Source organism: Pinus tabuliformis, chromosome X (genome assembly GCF_031772625.1).
Source record: "Pinus tabuliformis cultivar Carrire ecotype Pingquan chromosome X, CPIR1, whole genome shotgun sequence".
NCBI classification, from domain to species: Eukaryota; Viridiplantae; Streptophyta; class Pinopsida; order Pinales; family Pinaceae; genus Pinus; species Pinus tabuliformis.
Genome location: NC_142308.1, coordinates 1467654669 through 1467675113, shown reverse-complemented (window position 1 = coordinate 1467675113; position 20445 = coordinate 1467654669).

Here is a 20445-nt window from a genome sequence, read left to right as displayed (position 1 = left end):
GGCATTATGAATCAGGTTTTGCGCTATGGCACAGGTGTTTTCCTTGATGGCAACTCACTCAAGTGGCAAATCACTGTTCAGGCTCTCAAAATAATAGAAAATGAGATACCCGCAGGTGCGCCTAACAAAAGCTGTGGACCTGCAGGTGCCCCGAACAAGAAGTGCGGACATACCCACAGGTTCTCCGAACAAAAGGTGCGGACGTCAAATTCACTCACTTCAATGCAGAAAAGCGCGCGCACGTGGGAAATTTTATGATTGATCCATGGTATTTAGTCCGCAGTTTTTGATCCTATGGTTTTGGTCCGTGGTATTGCTTTCAAAAGAGTTGAACCCAAGTATTGAGTCCTTGGTATTGTTTCTCAATGGTTTTGGTCCATGGTTTGAGAAAGGCTTAGACTATAAAAAGGGAAGGAGATCATTTGGCTCAGACACTTGTGAATGTTGAATATCTTAAGATGAACAAGATCTGAAATACTTGTAATCGGTTGATGAAATAAAATTAAACCTGAGCATGAGAAGACTGATCAATTGAGGGGTCGTGATCTCTTTGGCACATGATCAGATGTGTGGATCTGACAGTCTAGGGTACAATTGAGGACTGATAAAGTGTTTATATCTGGAGGTCCGCAGGTGAGATACAGCTCAGGTGCGAAGGTGTGAAGACTAGTAGACGGCGCAGGTGCGGAGGTCCGCAGACTAGTAGACGGCGCAGGTGCGGAGGTCCGCAGTCCAGTAGATGACGCAAGTGCGGAGGTCCGTAGTCAAGTAGACGGCGCAGATGCGGAGGTCCGCAGTCAAGTAGACGGTGCAGATGCGGAGGTCCGCAGTCCAGTAGAAGGCGCAGGTGCGGAGGTCCGCAGTCCAGTAGAAGGTGCAGGTGCGGAGATTCGCAGTCTAGTAGATGGATCAGGTGCAGAGGTGCGCAGTCCAGTAGACGGATCAGGTGCGGAGGTGCGCTGTCGAGTAGACAGATCAGGTGCTGAGGTCCGCAGTCCAATAGAAGGCGCATGTGTGGAGGTGCGCAATCTAGTAGACGGATCAGGTGCGGAGGTGCGCAGTCCAGTAGACTGATCAGGTGTAGAGGTGCGTTGTCGAGTAGACAAATCAGGTGCGGAGCTTGCGCAGGCTAGACAAAGCAGAAGTGCGGAAATTTGCAGGTTTATATTGGTGAAGTTGTGGACTGTTCTTGAAATATTTGTTGGCTGCCTTTTGTCTATTGTTGAAGAGTTCTGGGTTTAGATTACTGGTATTGCTTGCATTCTGAGAGGCTATTGGTTGATTCATTAGTTTATTGTAAAAGGAGATTGGTTGATTCACATGTACTTGATGATTATTTGATGTTCATGGATCCAGTCTGAAAATTGATGAAACGTGGTCCTTGGAAGAAAAGAAGTAGGGGTTTGTAGCTCCCTTCCAGGAGAGCCTGGAAAATGAGAGAGGGTTGTAGCTCTCTGCAGGTTGCAGCCTACGTACTGGTAAAGGACTGCAACAGTACAAAATCATTGTAAAAGATGTTTCTAATTGAAAGAAGATAGAGACACATTGCAGCAGGTGGTTTTCACCCACATTGGGTTTCCACCTTATATCTGGTGTTCTTTGGTGTGACTGTCTATTTTTCTTGTTCCTGTTCATTATTATATGGTACTGACATTCAAATTAATGGTCAACATCTGAAGAATAAATTAAATTATAAATCTAGAGGGAATATTGAAAAGAATTTGATAATATTGATTCACCGCGCCCCCCCCCCCCCCCCCCCCCCCCCTCTCTGTATTATTTCCAACACAATAATTTAGAAGAAATGTGGGAACAATTTGTGAAACAATCTGACCCCAAAAATCTACAAAACTCCTACAAACACAGAGAGACCTCGTTCATTTTTTATGGGTTAAAGGAAACTATGGACATTGATGATTTGGAGATCATCCCAGTATTTCCGACCTCTGAGGTCATTTTGAAAATAGAGGAGATTCCTTCTCTTGATGTATTCTATAGTTCGAAGCATAAGGAAGTGATCAACAAATAGAGGAAAAGGTGAAGAATTGAACAAAGCCAGATTTTGGTCCCTAGAAATGCCTTCTTTCAAGTACTATGGAAAGACGCCCAGGCCACCTCAGCTGAGGACCTAGGAAGACTATCACAATATACAGGGGCTTATGTCAGTGTGAAAATTGATAAGGCCTCAAAAGTGCAATAGCTCCTCAAGAAGAAGGATGAGGAAATAATGCAGTTTGAAGAGAGTTTGGAAAGTGAAAAGTAGGGAGTCACTCAGCAATCAAATTGCACAATTTCAAACCAGTTTAGATAGCCTAAAGATTCAATATGAATCTAACATGAAGAGTCTAGAATCCCAAGTATAGGATCTGCAACACAGAATTGAGCAACTAAAGGCCAATCCATAACTAACAGAGTTCAAGAAAGAAGCAATAGAGCTAAACAATGTACTTGCTCAAGAGTAGGTTGTATTTTTTTTAAAGTTGGCCATTATCCAAGACCTATGCCAATTGAGTGATTCACTTGTAGATTAACTATCTGATTTGAGGACATATTACAAAGAAGTAGCGGGAAAATTTTCTAACTTCATTGATTGGCAGGACAGATCCGAGGTTCGATCAGCTAATCTCCCAAAAATGTAAGAATCTAAGAAAGACATTGTATTTCTATAGGTTTTAACCCTATATAGAAATTAGTTGCATATGAATTCTAAAAACTGAAAATAAATAATTGCGTGAGCATAAAACATAAACCAGATATACACAGATATTTTCCCCCGGATCCCAAAACTGAGACTACTAGATTGATTTTTCATTATCTTCGTTTTAATGTTACAATACATATATATATATATATATATATATATATATATACGTGCCAAAGCATCCATAAAACCCAATCCATTAACCCTGGATTAGAACATAACCATAGTTCCCTTGACCGGATCTACAAAATACTATGGATAGAAAACCATCATGCCCAAAACCATGTGTGAAATTCATGCACAAAACCATAGATAGTTCTGCCCACCTAATATAGGGTCCAAAAAAAAAAATCCAAAGCACTTCCTCGTACCCCATGCAGGGGAGCTTCCAGTCCCCCTATGACCCCCCCGGCAACAGACGACACAAAATACAGAGGGGGTAGTCATGGAAAGAATATAACACAACCCAACACTTTCAAGAATGGGATATTAAGCTTAAACATGCAGAGATGTCAATCTATAGTGCCAGAGACATCTCAAAAAACATCATAGAAGAAATCAGCGATAACCTATTGTAGACTAATCTCATTTCAGACTAACCTGAAGATACCTTGCCCGATGTAAAATTGCTAACAAATACTTGGCTAGAATCATCAAAGAAGAAGGTTAAGGGAATAAAGGCCCTATCAAAGATTGACTTGGAATGCCATTGGAATTTCCTAGTCAAACCTCACAGTCAGTGGTTGATGCTGAGGTGTCTTGTAAATACCACCAGTCATCTTCTTCCAACACTCAACAATGCATTATTCACTGCTTGGATGTGCATTGATCCTCATCATCCACCTCAACTAAAGCTGATGACAGACATATGCGAGCTTCGACAGCGAATGGGAAAGTAGTCCTCCTCCCAATCATGATCAAATTTGTTACAACAACAAGCTATTATTATCTTGTATTTTTTAAGTGTGGTTTTTTTAAACCACCCAACATCTTGTGGAACTTTTCTATATTTGAGTTTTGATTTCAAATTATAAGTCTTTTTCAATGCAATGAAGAAGCAATTCTTGAATTTTTGCAAGAAAGCTTTTGGTTTGCACTACTGTAGCTGAAAAGAAGTCTTAATAGAAAGGAGAACCACTCTGACTTTATTTATGAGTAGAGTTGATGTGTATCAGGGACTAGTATCTATATGCTAATGCTATGTTTATGAGTTGAACTATTTCTTTTCAAGTTTACCATATATGCTACTGCACATGATTGAACAATTATCACTTTGATGTGTTTTAATCGAAATCTTCTAAGTGTATAAGAAAACAACCATATCTTATATGTGCAATGAAGTATATCAACTACTTTAATTAACTATTTAATTAAATTAGTTATGATTACATGTTTTATATTCATGAATGGATTGATGATCTGCGTTGTCATATTATGAGTGAAATCTTTAAGTCACATATATAGAACATATATTGTCCTAGGATCGATATAGTAAGGACTTTAACTACATTCATTTATTTTTTACATACATCCATCAACCTTCACACCTATATGACTTTTATCCGCTTTCATATATCTCTTTAAGGGAAACTGGTTTGATCAACCCAGTCAGAACCACCATATCAAACGGAAAAGGATTTGTTGTAAGTTCCCAACTGGGTGCTTTCCCCCACTGTTCAGGGCGATATTTTTGAGCCTTCAAAATTTTTGGCGCTAGAAGCAAGGCCTCGAGACTATGAATATGAGCATAAATATCTCATTTACCTTTAGGACAACTAGGTTTCTTTCAACAACTTTCTTGATTGAGAAGAGCTTCAATATCTTGATCTTCTTCATATGTCATCATAGCATCATCCATGAATTCCACATGTTGGAGTTCCTGATCAAACACTTAGTTCCATTATAGATCGGTGAATCCTCTAATGAGGATTCCGTTAGAGAATCTTCAGGATCTTGCATATCCCTTATCCAACATATGTTACCCTTTTATGTATGACAAACATTGTCTTGGATGACTTCTTTCTTTCTTTTAGTTTCCAATGAGGTTCTTAAGAGCAATATATTTCATAGCTGACTATCATACATCCTTGATGTTTCCCATGGTGATGTCACGAGATCTTACTTTTAATGCTTTCCCTCTTCCTTGGAGTTCCTTCTTTGAGTTTTCTCCACTTATTTGGTGAAATGGAATTCCTCTCTATCTTTCTTATTATTTTCCTTCTCAAGGTTAGGAAAATATTTCCTGTAATGTTTATAATATTGCAGCTTAGCTATGAGAAGAAAATTTTCTAGACTTCCCTTTCCTTCCTGCAAATGTTTGAATCCTTTCATTTTAACCTTCAACACTTTTTGCCCTCAACCTGTCATTTTCTATCTTGCATAGAAACCACAAGTTGTTGAATGGGATAGCTTTCTTATACTCATAGATATTGTTCATCAGTTAGTGCATTTAGAAAAAAGGAGATCATTTCCTTATCTGAAATCATCTCTCCCAGGTTTTGTAGTTGAGATCTTATGAAGATATCAGTTCATCATTTGATACCTTCAATTTGTGTAGATCAAATCTAAGTTATGTGGCCTTCTTTATTGCATCTTCATAGAATAGTTCTACCATATTATGACATATATCTCTTTGGTGTCTCTAATACTGCTATATGAGTGGACCTTTCATAAGAATCCCTTTCCATGTATTCAAAGGAGACCTTTTCATTGATATGCTCAATGACTTAACTTTCTTTGAGGACTATGTCTATCCTCATTTTCCATGCAAGGAATTTCGATGACCCAACCAACTAACTTATAGGTCTCATTGCAAAACGAAGTCATTTTACCAAATTTGATTATAGAATGAATAATACTTACTTGACAAGTGAAGATGAAATATTGAACTTGATCACTTTGATGATGGTTGAAGAAGATGTATTAGTGATCCTTTTGCATGATCTTCTTCCAAATGAAAAAAAATCCCTTCTTCAAGAAACGAGATCTATCCTTTTATGATGTCAACCCCTTTAGATCTAGCTTCCTTTAATGATGGTGATTAATGAGGATGTTTTAATGCTTCCTCGGATGAGCTTCTTGAAGTATAAGGAGGGGATCCTTTCTTCAATGAGAGGGAACTTGTCTTATAGCTTTTGAAGATGATCACAATGCCTTCTAGCCTTATCTGCCTTCAAGATACTTCACCTTCTTGGTGGTGAATGAGTGTAGATCAGAAATTCTTCTAGGATATCCAAGATGATGTGATCTTAGTCCTAGAAATGCTTCTCTATACTTTGGGTTTCCTTTCTTTGTAGACCTCTTCATGTTGATGAGGGTCTTTGTGACTTTTTTCTAAAGACTATGGGATCTAACACTCTTGTTGGCATCAACTTCTAGTTGGCCTAACTTGTAGATCTATTTACCTTCAGTAGAAATAAGGCGTCGGCCTTGATTATTTCATGATCGCAAGACTTCGTAAAGATGATTCCTTCTTTGATCTAGGGTTTGATTCTACAATGTAGATCATTCAACTTTCTTTGATATCCTTCAATTTTCCCTTTGATACATTTGTCGAGATTCAATCCTTGAGAGTCCCTTGATAAGATGCCTTTCCTTCAATTTGACACCTTAGTTCTAATACCATGTTGAAAAATCTAAGGCATTAGACTTAGGTGATTTATCTACTCCCCCCTCAAGTTCTGGTCGTACTACGTCTAAGCCTCCTTCTTCATCTAAAACCCTTGTAGTCTCCGATACCATTGAGTGTAAAATTATGGAGGACATGTAGAAGGTTAAAGCCAACATCTCCCTATATGAAGTTAGCAAGCTGAAACAACAACATAAATTCTTACTTAAGGAGTTAAATGCAATTCCTGCATCTCCATTACCTACTGTTGTTACTGTAAGAGATTCAAAAGGAAAAGGTAAGGCTCCTAATGCCTATTAAGATAAATTTGACCGCTTAGATACTATTCTAGTTGGAGACAGATCAAATTCTCATACTCCCCCCTTTCTCTTGACTTTTGAAATGTTTAAAAAAAATGTTCATAACTGTTTGGTAGATTCGGGTGCATCATCTAATATCATGGCTTATGCAATTTGCCTTAAGCTGAATATATCACTCCAAAAATCTGTTGCACAAATTGTTCAATTAGATCGCTCAAAGGACAAAGTTTTAGGGGAAATGAATTTTGTCTTGATTAGACTATCTTCAAACTCTAAAGTTTATCAGATAATTGATATATTAGTAGTTGACATTCCTAAGGTTTATGGTCTTATTTTTAGCAGAGACTGGTCTGAAAAGCTACATGGTTATTTTGTAACTAACTGGTCACGCATGTGGCCTCCCTACAATGAAAAACCAAATCAAATTCGTGTCAATAGAGAGAAGCATATGAAACATTAAGTCACCGATTTTTATGAAGAAAATGAACCAGTAGTATTTTCAAATAACATTATTGAAAATTATTCATTTGAATTTTTCTTCGAAAATTTCTAGCACAAAACTCTCCATTTTCAGTGGATTATGTGTCATCTCAAATAGAAAATTATTCACAAATAGATTCATCTAAATGTATTAATGTTGTAGACAACATTGTAAATAAGCCTGATAATTTATTTTGGATTCTTTATTTTTATGGTTCAAAATTCAGCAAAGATGTAGGAGCTGGTTGCATCTTGGTAAGTCTCAAAGGCTTGGATGGAGATTATAATTTGACTATACCAATAACATTGCTGAGTATGAAGCATTGGTGTAGGGTTTTCAAAAGGCCATTAGTCTTGACATCAAAAACATTAAAGAGTTTGGTGATTCAGAGATTGCCAATAAACAAGTTAGAAACCACATCCATTATGTTTCTAGTCATCTTAGGCATTATCAATGTTTGATTCAATACGTCACTACTCATTTTACTACATTTGACATAGCTCCCACCCCAAGGATACAGAATTCTAGTGCCGACCTCTTACCAAATGTTACTTCGAAACTCATTCCACCAGAGGATTTTAGCCTTGACATATTTTCAAGTGAATTGATTTTTCACCTCTCCATTATAGAAAATGTAACGAGTTGGCATGTGTTTAATGGTGATGATGGTTATATATTGATTTTCTTAACAGCCGGAGGTTCTTACTCCGATCAAGTAATTTATGAAGATGAGCATGACAAGATGAAAAATAGGACCTCCGATGAAAATAATTTATGCAAATTTGTAGTTAAATTGGAATATTTATATGACTTAAAGGATAGATTCGATAGAACCACCAATTGCAAAAATCAGAGTTTTGCCTTAAGATATGAGTTAGACAACATAGGATCTGAACAAAAACCTCAAAACATTAACTTGGGCCTTGCACTCTCAGCAGATGAAAGATCTGCTTTGATTCATTTGTTGAAAAAATACAATAATGTTTTTGCATGGGATTACAATGATCTGAAATGCTATAATATATCAACCATCCAGCACACTATTCCTATGCTTCCAGATGTCATGCCTATTCAAGAGAATCTAAGGAATATCTACCCTAACCTAGAAGCTCAAATTAAGAATGAACTTAACAAGCTTCTTAAAGCTAAAATCATTTTTCCAGCTAGATATTCCAAGTGGGTCTGAAATCTTGTGCTTGTCAGAAAGAAGAATGGAGACATTCACATTTTTATTGACTTTAGGAATTTAAATAAATCTTGTGAAAAGGAAAATTTTCCCTTACCCTCAATGGAGCAAATTTTACAAGCTATTTCTGGTTCTGAACTAATGTCCTTCTTAGATGGTTTTCCAAGATATAATCAAACACTTGTACATCCAAATGATAGATTGCATACCACATTCAGGACCAAGTGAGGGACATATGCCTATCAAAAAATGGCTTTCAGATTAATTAATGTTGGAGCTACTCTGCAAAGATATATGGATATTTCCTTCTGAGGTTGGATTAAAAAATTAGTTGTAATGTATCTTGATGACATTACAATGTATTCCAAACAAAGGAAGAATCATTTTCATGATTAGAAGAAAATCTTTGAAATATGTAGGAAGTTTGCAATCTCCTTGAATTGCAAAAAGTCATTTTTTGCTCTTGATGAAGGAAAACTTCTAGGTTTTATTGTCTCCAAAGAAGGGATATGTATAGACCCTGATAGAGTCAAGGAAATATCTAAAATTTCTTTGCATCGTAAAAAGAAGTCCATCCAATCCTTCCTTTGGAAAATTATTTTTTCCAAAAGATTTGTCCCAGACTTCTCTCAAATTGTACTTCCCTTAGAATTTACGATCAAGAAGAAGTCAATCTTTAAATGGAGACTCACTGAAAGAAAAGCATTTGAGGCAACAAAACAAGAAATAATTGATACCCCTTTGTCAACAACCCCTGATTTTACTAAAAAAATGTATTCTTTATACTTTTTTCTTCCCAACAAGTTTACGCAATTCTCTTAACTCAACCTAATGAACAAAAAATTGAGGCTCCAATTTCATTATTTAGTTCAAATCTAGAAGGAGTTGACCTCAATCACATAGAGGTTGAGAGGCAAGATTTTGCAGTATTTAAATCGATAAATCATTTCAGGTCTTTCCTCCTAAAGATAGACACTAAAGTAATTGTTCATTTCGTTGTTGTTAATAAATTACTTAGCCAAAAAGAATTAGGAGAGAGAAGAGGCAATTGGGTTATTGCCCTGTAGGAATATGACCTTGATATTAAAGTAGTTAAAATTGTCAGAGGAAAAGGTTTTTGCAAGTTGATTACTGGAGCTGATGGCAACACAGTTAAAGAAGATACAGGTAATAATGTTTAGATTACAGAGGTATTCCCATTAAGGTTGAATCCTAATATATTGATCTCATTTTTTATTCAAAAAATGGTTATGTTCCACTGGAACTCAATTACAAGAAGAAAAAAATTCAGACTAAAGGCTAATCAATATCAGCTTGTTAATGATGTCTTATTTAGAGGAAATATTGATTATGCTTTGTTAAGATGTCTAGAAAAGCCTGAAGCTGAAAATGTCTTGGAGGAGCTACATGATGGACTAGCTAGAGGACACTATGGTGGAGACACCACTGCTCACAAAATCCAACATGGTGGTTATTATTGGCCGAATTTATTCAAGGACACTCATGCTTATGTTAGAAAGTGTAAAGTCTACCAAATTGCTGCTGAAAGATAAAATAAACCAGCCTTACCTTTACAACTAGTTAAGACTAAACAATCCTTTGAACAATGGGGACTTGACATAATAAGTGAGATTGTTCCTAAGTCTTCTAAGCACCTGTTGGGCCTAAGAATTATCCTTAAAATACATCCACTTTCACTCCATTCATGCATTTTCTCACCTCTATTCCACCACCATGTCACCACATCAGCTTCACTTTCATCATTAAATGGGTTACCATTGTGTTTTCCAAAACATTATTAATTCTTAGTAGTTTTAAGTGAATTTTTGGTTAAACTTTAGAAATTAATATCCATATACTTATACCTAACAATTAGAATGAGTTTGTTGACATGTGTAGGTACAAAGGAAGCTTCCAAGGCATCTTTATGTGGCACTCTTTGTTCAAATTCGAATTTGAGGAGATCATGGACCTCATGGAGAATATCATGGACCTCATGGAGGAGATCATGGAGGATAGGGTTATGTGTCACCATTGGTTGAGAAATATGTGGATAAAAGGAGGAAATAGTGGATCTACATTTATGAGTTTGTTATCATAGCTTTTCTATAAATATGAGTGTTATCTCCTTCATTTGTAATCTTAATCTTCATTTTTAATCTTAATATTTAGAATCTTAGAACCTAGTCCTTCAGTGTAACCTAGTAATGTTAATCTAGATAGAATTTAGAATAGTTTTGGTTAGGATCATATGAGCTTATAGCCATTGTACTTTAAAAATTATGATGAAAAAAATGGAGCTTCTTTGATCCTCTACATTTGACTTCTCTTTTGGTGTGCTTGTGAATCCTTGGAAGGATCCCCATTTCCTAGCAGGTACACTTTTGTTTTGGTAAGCTTTCATTTTATGTTTGTGAATCTCATTAGATTAAATTATTAGGTTCATATGTTTGAAATATTAATGAATGACCTTTTCTAAGAAAGTATTAATGTTTCCTTCAATGAATCTAATTTGTTATTTAATGTTTGATTTCATTAGTTTAAGTTTTTTATTTATATGCTTGAGATATAAACGAATAGTCTCTTGTAAGAGAGCTTTAATATTTCATGCAATCAATCAGAATTATGTTTAAGAGCTTTAATTTCATTAGTTTAAATAGTTGATTAGAAATATTAATGAACAGTCTCCTGTCAGGGAGTTTTAATATTTCTTCATCTAGCTTAGTTTAGTTTGTCTCTGAGTCCATATATATTGGATGATCCTCGAAGTTTTACTTACCTAGGTTGACAGTAAATGAAACTCTAATTTGCGTTCGCATTTTAGACCCAACATTTTGGTGCCATTGCCGGGGATCGAACCCAGGTCACCCGTGTGACAGGCGGGAATTTGTTTTTATGTGGCCAAAAATCGAGTTTTAAAATGATGTGTCAAAATTGATACGCGTTTCTGGCAAACTGCTATGATGAAAAATGTTTTCCATCTTGAACTAGCAGCGAAATAATCTTTTCCAATCACCCGAGGTGAGTGAGCTCAATGCGTCCTTTTCTCAACTGCAACATATCTACAATTAAACAAATTCAAATATACCCATGCTGAATAAAATCTTCCCACAAAAAAATGAGCTTATGTGGCCATCGCTATGGAGCAGCATTTTCTGCAGCTAAAAAATGCAGTAAAATCGTAATTCTTTGATCATGCGTGATTTCTTTCTATGGCTAAGGGATGTTAAGACTTCCTTCCTCCCTTTTAGCCTTCCTCCACTCCGAGTCTTACGAGTCCTCTATGGGGGTATTGACCCACCATACATTTTCTAATCAAGATATGCAATTACAAAGAGCAAGCATCCATTAAAATGAATTCAGTTTGATTTTATTTCCAAGATTGATAAATAAAGTTATGCATTGGCATTTGTGAGATTTTATTAATTAAAAAATGCACCATGCACCTTTTAAAAATTATAGAACACTTGGAAGAAAATTAGGAGGATTCATTTATCGAACATTTGGAGGATTATCTTGTGTTGGCAATAAAAATAAAACTTCTTCATGTTCTATGCTTTTATGTAACATACACAACAAATCTATAATTCCAAGCTTTTACATGCACATTCCATGAGTCATCGGACAAAAACAGGAAGTTGATTTACTTTTCATGGTTATTTTTATTAAAAATAGATTTTTATTAACATCATGAACTGGACTAAAACTATGCTTTTGATATTCCTTAATCTGTTTCATTTTTGCATACAATTTTTGGGTAAGAATCAGGAAGGGAATGGCCATCTCTTCTTGAACATACTTATGTTCTTTATGCCAAGGTTTTTTAGCAGGTTTCAGATGATCAACTGATCATTAAGGAGATTAAATTATGACGGCAATTGGTCTTCAAAAGACTATTTTCATAAAAAAATTCTAAAGAACAAGACCATGATCATAAGAACGACATTTCCAAAAAATTACAAGTTCTTGTAACTTCCTGTAAGGGTTTAATGGTTTGATATGTTGCATGACATATTAGAAAATTTGAAGACTTGGGGGTTGTTCCTAAATGTACAAGGATGGTGAAATACCTATCCACACTTGAATTCGACATCTACAGGTGGCTAGTCAACGCTGGTCAAACTCAGCTATTTTAGCAGAAAGTCCAGAATTAAGGAGCAGATTTGCTATTTTTGAGATTTTGCATGCCATAATTCACTTTTTCCCAGCAAGAGTCATTATCCATTTCTCATTATCCACATACACTTCATTACATTTTCTTCAATCCTAACCCACCAATAAAAGCAACGAAGCTCATTTACAAGCTTTTTGTTCCACTTTAAATATTCATTGTCAGTTTCCTTTTTCCTACCCTTGCAAATAAAACCTTGCTTCCATACACCATTGAGTCCATAGTCCTTGAGTCTAAATATTTTTCTAAAAACACCTTGAAGCTTGCATGCCTTAAGGGCAAGTTATCATGTTGATAAACAAAGAGAATACATCAATGTCCCTTGTTCATCAGATCTTCTAAGTATTTGACAAAACAAATTCATTCATACTTAGAATGATGTGTTAGGGGCATCTTAACTCTCATCCACACCAAATATGGGAGCTCTCATGTTGACTAGTAGCATCCATTAGTGGCCACTAAGTTAACAAATTCTTGTTATGTTCGACACCGAAACATTTACTCACATGACAAGAATTGTGCCAACAAGGGTTGAAGACTTGAAGATCCATCATTTTGTAGCAAAAGAAGTAGATTTACTTTCATTACTTTTCAATTTTTGATGTAAACGACTTGAGGACAAGTCAACAAATCAGGCTGGGGGATAAGTGTAAATTCTGAATTTTGTATACCTTCCAAGACTTATACATTTTTCAGCCGCATTCAGCAATAGATTCCGAACATTCAACAAAAAATCTAGCAGTAGATGCAGCAACAATAAAAGATTCACTTTTTCGACTTCATCTACCATTTTCACAGCCAAGTGAAGAAGACTATGATCAGAATTTTTCAGCCACACATGCACTATTCTCATCCATTTTTGAAAGGGTATGTTGAGGTATGATATTTTCTAACTTTTAACCATTTAATTCCTTGAAATCTAGAATGCTAATTTTGGGAAAAACTTCTTTTCCTCATTTCATAAAATTGCAAAAACCATCAGTTTGGGGGGGCAAGGTGGGGATACATTTACATTCATACTTTGTCACATTCATATTTTTCCATATTCATATATCACATTCTAAAACCCACATACCTTAAAAATATATTCAGTATTACATGAGCATATAAATGGCTTTGTAAAAAGTACTTAAAAGCTAATTGGATGCAACACAATCATGGTTGTTACACAAGAACCAACCATGATGTATTCCAACAAAAATACTTTGCAATAAAAATCAAATTATCATTATGCAAAGTTCATACATTAAAATTGAAGGCAACAAACAAAATATGTCTGAAACACAAGAACCAACCAGGTTGCAATTCATCAAAAAAACTTTGCAAAAGTTAAGTAAATGATATCATGCAAAGTTTAAGCCAAAGCTCAAGTGTCAAAAAGTAATGTAATAGATTTCATGAGGACATGCAATACCTTCAGTTTGGGGATATGTTGGACCTAAGAATTATCCTTAAAATACATCCACTTTCACTCCATTCACACATTTTATCACCTCTATTCCACCACCATGTCACCACATCAGCTTCACTTTCATCATTAAATGGGTTACCATTGTGTTTTCCAAAACATTATTAATTCTTAGTATTTTTAAGTGAATTTGTGGTTAAGCTATAGAAAATAATATCCATATACTTATACCTAACAATTAGAATGAGTTGTTGACATGTGTAGGTACAAAGGAAGCTTCCAAAGCATCTTTATGTGGCACTCTATGTTCAAATTCGAATTTGAGGAGATCATGGACCTCATGGAGAAGATCAGATCATGGAGGATAGGGCTATGTGTCACCATTGGTTGAAAAATATGTGGATCAAAGGAGGAAATAATGGATCTACATTTATGAGTTTGTTATCATAGCTTTTGTATAAATATGAGTGTTATCTCCTTCATTTGTAATCTTAATATTCATTGGTAATCTTAATATTTAGAATCTTAGAACCTAGTCCTTCATTGTAACCTAGTAATGTTAATCTAGATAGAATTTATAATAGTTTTGGTTAGGATAATATGAGCTTATAGCCATTGTACTTTGAAAATTATGATGAATAAAATCGAGCTTCTTTGATCCTCTACATTTGACTTCTCTTTTGGTGTGCTTGTGAATCCTTGGAAGGATCCCCATTACCTAGCAGGTACACTTTTGTTTTGGTAAGATTTATATTATGTTTGTGAATTTCATTAGATTAAATTATTAGGTTCATATGTTTGAAATATTAATGAATGACCTTTCGTAAGAAAGTATTAATGTTTCCTTCAATGAATCTGATTTGTTATTTAATGTTTGATTTCATTAGTTTAAGTTTCTGATTTATATGCTTGAGATATAAACGAACAGTCTCTTGTAAGAGAGCTTTAATATTTCATGCAATCAACCAGAATTATGTTTAAGAGCTTTGATTTCATTAGTTTAAATAGTTGATTAGAAATATTAATGAACAGTCTCTTGTAAGAGAGTTCTAATATTTCTTCTCCTAGCTTAGTTTAGTTTGTCTCTGAGTCCATATATATTGGATGATCCTCGAAGTTTTACTTACCCAGGTTGACAGTAAATGAAACTCTAATTTGCATTCGCATTTTAGAACCAACAACACCATAAATACATGTTGACTACTATTGACTGTTATTGATTACTTCACCAAGTGGGTGGAAGATATACCCTTGAATGTGGTCAATTATGAGAACATTATTGAATTCATTGATCAATTTATTATTACAAGGTTTGATCTTCCTCAGGCTTTAATGTTTTATAATGCATCATATTTTTCAGGTAACAACATTTCTGAATTTACCCTTATAAAAGGTTTTAAATTGCAGTATTCTACAAATTACTATCCAGAAGGAAATGAATTAGCATAATCTACTAACAAAAATCTTATTAGAATAATCGAACGGACCATTGACCAAAATCAAGAAAATTTGCATAAAGATCTAGTGTTTGCATTATGGGCTGACAAAATTAGCCAAAAGGACTCTATAGCCACTTCTCCTTTTCAATTAGTATATGGTAAGGAAGTTATTTTACCACCCAATCTAACTATACCATCACTAGCCCTAGTGCAGTGAATTGAAGAAAAACCTTCCTCTGCTCCTAAAATAAGAGTGTTTCAAATCCTTAAACTAGAGGAAGGAAGAGATAAAGCTAGATAGGTCCATGCCCATCACCAACAATTGGTTAAGTGATCCAAATCGGATCCATAAACGACTGTCATAGAACCATGACTGTATCGGGACGAAACAAATCTCGAATGAAATCCAAAACAACAATCGAAAACACCTTGAACTAGTGACCATGGCATCCGGTGTGGAACGACGAGGACCTTGGTCAAAGTGCATTGACAGAGGCCCATGGAGACTGTGCAAGAGGTCGATGTAGCCCCTGGGAGCCCCAGATCAGGAAAAGGAGCTGGTTTTCGATGCGCGTTAGCGCTTAGTGCTAACGGGCATTGTTGGGCAAACAGGGCCGAAAAGGAGGAGCCTTAAGCACTCAGTCGCGTGGGGGAACCAGAGGACCGCGGGCGGAAAAAGGTAAAGGCGCTAAAGTACCAGAAAAAGGTAAAGGTGCTAAAGTACAAAGGTGAGACCCGTGCCCTAGAAATTGGTGGTATTGATCAGGGCGCCCTTGAACGATAAGCGGTTTTGGAGAAAGCGGAGCAACCACACTCAAAGATCGACGCATGGTAGTGGAGGTGAGAGAAAAACTTCCGTGATCGCACGTTATCGGTCGAGCAAGTCAACCGCGCTCGACATGTGAATGACGTTGGATCTAGAGGAGCCCAAATTGGACGGCTGAGATTGCGCCCGATAGACAGAAGCGGATTCGACAGGGGATTAAGCCCTGATTTAAGGGGATTTGGAATCCGTTGACCGCCACGGTGGAGAAAGAAATGAATCGACGAACAGGCTAGCGCTGTTCTGATGGAGACACGTGGCTACTTCCTGATCATTCATGCTGACGCCAAACAGGGAACTCCCAGAACGCAGGCGACAGGCGAATCAACGTAGGCGGGAGAGGAACCGAACAGGCATGGAAGTTGAATGGCTAAAGCCATGAACAGAGACAGTGAAGAGAGATTCAAAGAGAGAGAACGAAGAGTCCAACTGACCAACAGAGACAGTGAACAGTGAACCCTAAGAGGAGGACTGAGCACAAAGAGCAGTAAAGCCAAGCAAAGGAGACAGAGGGCCGAGCTGACCACAGGCAACATCGAGCACCAGAGAGCTTGAGGAATCAAGCCTTCCCATAGAGGAATCTGTCCGGATTGAGCATCACAGTTGGCTCTTCCCACTGTAGACCGAGGGTCACAGAGCTGGTAGGAAGAACAAGAGTCTGTGTACTCCAAGTGTCTTGGGGAATCCAAGAACCACCCTGCCAAACAAAATCTGCTTCAGGAGAACTCATATTGAGTCCCTGCATTGTAATTTCTCTGCTGAAAGACGCAATAGAACAAGGCCACCACTAAAGCAGGACCGAAGACGTAGCCTTGGAGAATAGGGTGAACTCCTTATTAAAAATTGTTTATGTCTTTGTATTTCTTATTGTATTTCTCTGCTTTCTTTCCATTTATTTTCTGTGTATTGGCAATCTGATCGATCTGTTGTTTAAATAACACAAAACACACACACCAGCACATGGGTCTATAATACCTTTTGTTTAATAAATCTTCACTGAGGTCACTCATAGGGTGATTATCAGATCAAGTGGTATCAGAGCTCTAGGTTGTAAGGTTGGACAAGCTTGTGTTGGTTTAGCTGTGAATGCTCACTAGATCAAAGCTCAAATTAGGAGAAGGAGAGTTGGTGGAAACTAATCCTGAAATTGGAAGAGTCTATTCTTGAAAGACAATGTCAGAAGAAGGTTTTATAGGGCCAGACTCATAATTCATAGAAAGTTTCCTAGCTATAAAGTCCATGGTAGAAGAAATGTATAAGAACTTTAGAAAGCGGATTCATCAGGCTCTAAGCAAGATAAAGAAGAAGATGAATCTCATTCCCATGACCACTCCAAAGGAAAGGGGAAGAAGAAAGCTTCTCTACACCTCCTAGTAGCCCTGTGCATAATAAGAAGGCATCTTTGATTAAGTTAAATGTTAAATTTGATTTGCCTATATATGATGGATAGCGAAATGCTGAAAAGTTGGACAATTGGATTAGACAAATTGATGTGTATTGCAGAGTACAAAATATAGACTTAGACAAGAGCAAGATTCAGCTGGCAAGCCTTCGCCTAGGGGGCACTGCCTTGGTATGGTGGGAAGGCAGAACCCAAGTTGATATGAGGAAGCATGGTAAGACCATCTCTGTCTAGAGTGAATTTGTTACTGCAATCAAAAAGTAGTTCTATCCATTGGCCTACATGCAACAAGCCATGATGAGTTGGCAAACTCTCCGGTAGTTGAAAGGGCAAAGTGTACAAGGGTATACTCAAGAGTTCCGAAAGAGAGCATTGATGTTTGGTATTTCATTAGACTCATTAGAAACTCTTTTGAAGTAAATTGGTGGTCTACACAGCTACATGAGGCATACCATCCTCATGTTTAATCCCACTAGTATAGATGAGGTATTTGTACAAGCTACTCATCTAGAAGCTAGAGGAAAGAATGGAAATCTAGAATTTGGGGGACCATCCCAACCCACTGTAAGCAAGAGCAAGGAGAAAAGAAAGAAGAAGTGGAAAGCAAGGAACGCTAACACTGCACAGAAAGGAAAAGCCTCATGCACTCACTGTAAAAACGAGGGGCATGATGATGAGCACTGTTGGATTCTGCATCCAAAGCTGAGACCTAAGAAGTCCGAGGGCAAGAAGAAGAATAATTCTAAAGCTATTCAGAAAGATTTGGGGTCAGACTCGGGAGATGAAACAATCATTGCAACCACAAGTATAAAAGGTAAGAATTCTGAAGCATCTACTAGTAATCTTGTTCAATCTATTATTGATGAAGAACATGAGAGAAAAAGGCATGAGCTTTTCCATATTCGAGTTGTTTCCAAAAATCAGAAGATTGATACTTTGTTTGATAGTGGCTCACAAGTAAATCTAATTTCTGAAGCAATTGTAAAGAAATTGGGATTAGCAACTACACCTCATAAGAAACCATACCCATTAGGATGGTTGAATGATAAAGCACAACCACAAGTGACTAGACAGTGCAAACTCAAGTTTTCTTTTGGGTCAGCATTTGTAGATGAGGTTGAGTTAGATATAATTCCTTTGGATATATGTGGAATTGTTTTAGGAAGTCCTTACTTGTATGATAGAAAGGCTATTTTCTATAGAGTCGAGAACAAGTATCTACTTGTTAAAGATGGAATTGAATACTTTGTAAGAGCTCATAAGCTCAAGAATAATTATACTCTCATAAACTCAGGACAGATGAAAAGAATCATAAATTCATGCAAACATTTCTTACTAACGGTTGTAAAGGAAAAGAAAACTGATAAAACCAATGTATTAGGGGGCTGTAATTCTAATCAGCAAGCTGATATAGAAAAGATTGTTTCAGAGTACGATGTCTTGTTTCAAGAACCTCAAGGTCTGCCACCCAAAAAGGGAATAGTACATTATATTATTTTGTAGCAAGATGTTCCTTTGCCTAACATTGGGATGTATAGGTTATCTGCTTTAGAGAATGTTGAAATAAAGAAGCAAGTGCAGGAGTTGCTCGAGAAAGGGTTCATCAGGCCTAGCACATCACCATGTGGGTCACCAATCGTTTTGGTGAGAAAGAAAGATGGCTCGTGGAGAATGTGCATTGATTATCGAGCACTGAATAAAATAACGATCAAAAATTGTTATCCCCTTCATCGCATAGATGATCTTTTAGATCAATTGAAGGAAGCTGTTTATTTCACCAAGCTGGATTTGCACAGTGGATACCATCAGGTCAAGGTTACAGAGCAAGATGCATGGAAGACTGCTTTCAAAATAAAGCAGGGATTATATGAATGGCTGGTTATGCCTTTTAGATTTGACCAATGCCCCTGCTACTTTCATGAGATTAATTAATGGTGTACTCATACCTTTTCTTGATGATTTTGTTATTGTGTATCTCGATGACATTCTTATTTTTAGTAAAATGTGGGAAGAACATTTAAAGCATGTTAAGAAGACATTAGATGTTTTGAAAAGAGAAAAAATTTATGTTAAACTCTCCAAATGTGAATTTGGAAAAACCTCTCTAAATTATTTGGGTCACATAGTAAGGGGAGGTGAATTGAAAATAGATCCCTCTAAAGTGGCAGTCATTGTAAACTGGCCTAAACCCAAGTCTTCTACAGAAGTGAGAAGCTTCTTAGGAGCAGCACAGTATTGGAGGAAGTTCATTTCAAATTTTTCCTCAATTGCAGCTCCCTTACATGCTTTGACAGGATTGAACAAGGTGTTTTAGTGGGGAGGCAAACAGCAGAAAGCCTTCGACACCTTGAAAGAAAAAATTAGTACAACACCTGTACTAGCACTGCCAGATCTACAAAGACCATTTGAGATCCAAACTGATGCCAGTGATTATGCCATGGGAGCAGTGTTGACACAACACGATAAACCCATATGTTATCATTTTGAGACTTTTAATCCTGCAATAGTTAACTATCCTACATATGATAAAGAATTGTATGCATTAGTTCAGAGTGTGAAAATGTGGAAACATTACTTAATGGGCAAAGAAATAGTAATACATACTGATCATCAGCCACTTCAATATCTACACTCCCAAACTAAGTTGCAACAATCAAGACATTACATATGGATGGGTTTTCTACAACAGTTTCATCTAGTCATTAGATATAAAAAGGGCATACATAACAAGGTTGCAGACATGTTATCTAGACCCATTATAAATGCATCTACCATACTTAAGCATAATTATGTGCTACATGAAAGCTACATAGAACAGTATGCTTAGGATATGGACTTTAAAGATGTATATGCAACTTTGAGTCAAGGCAAAAGAGTAGAAGAATTGGACTATCATGTGAAGGACCG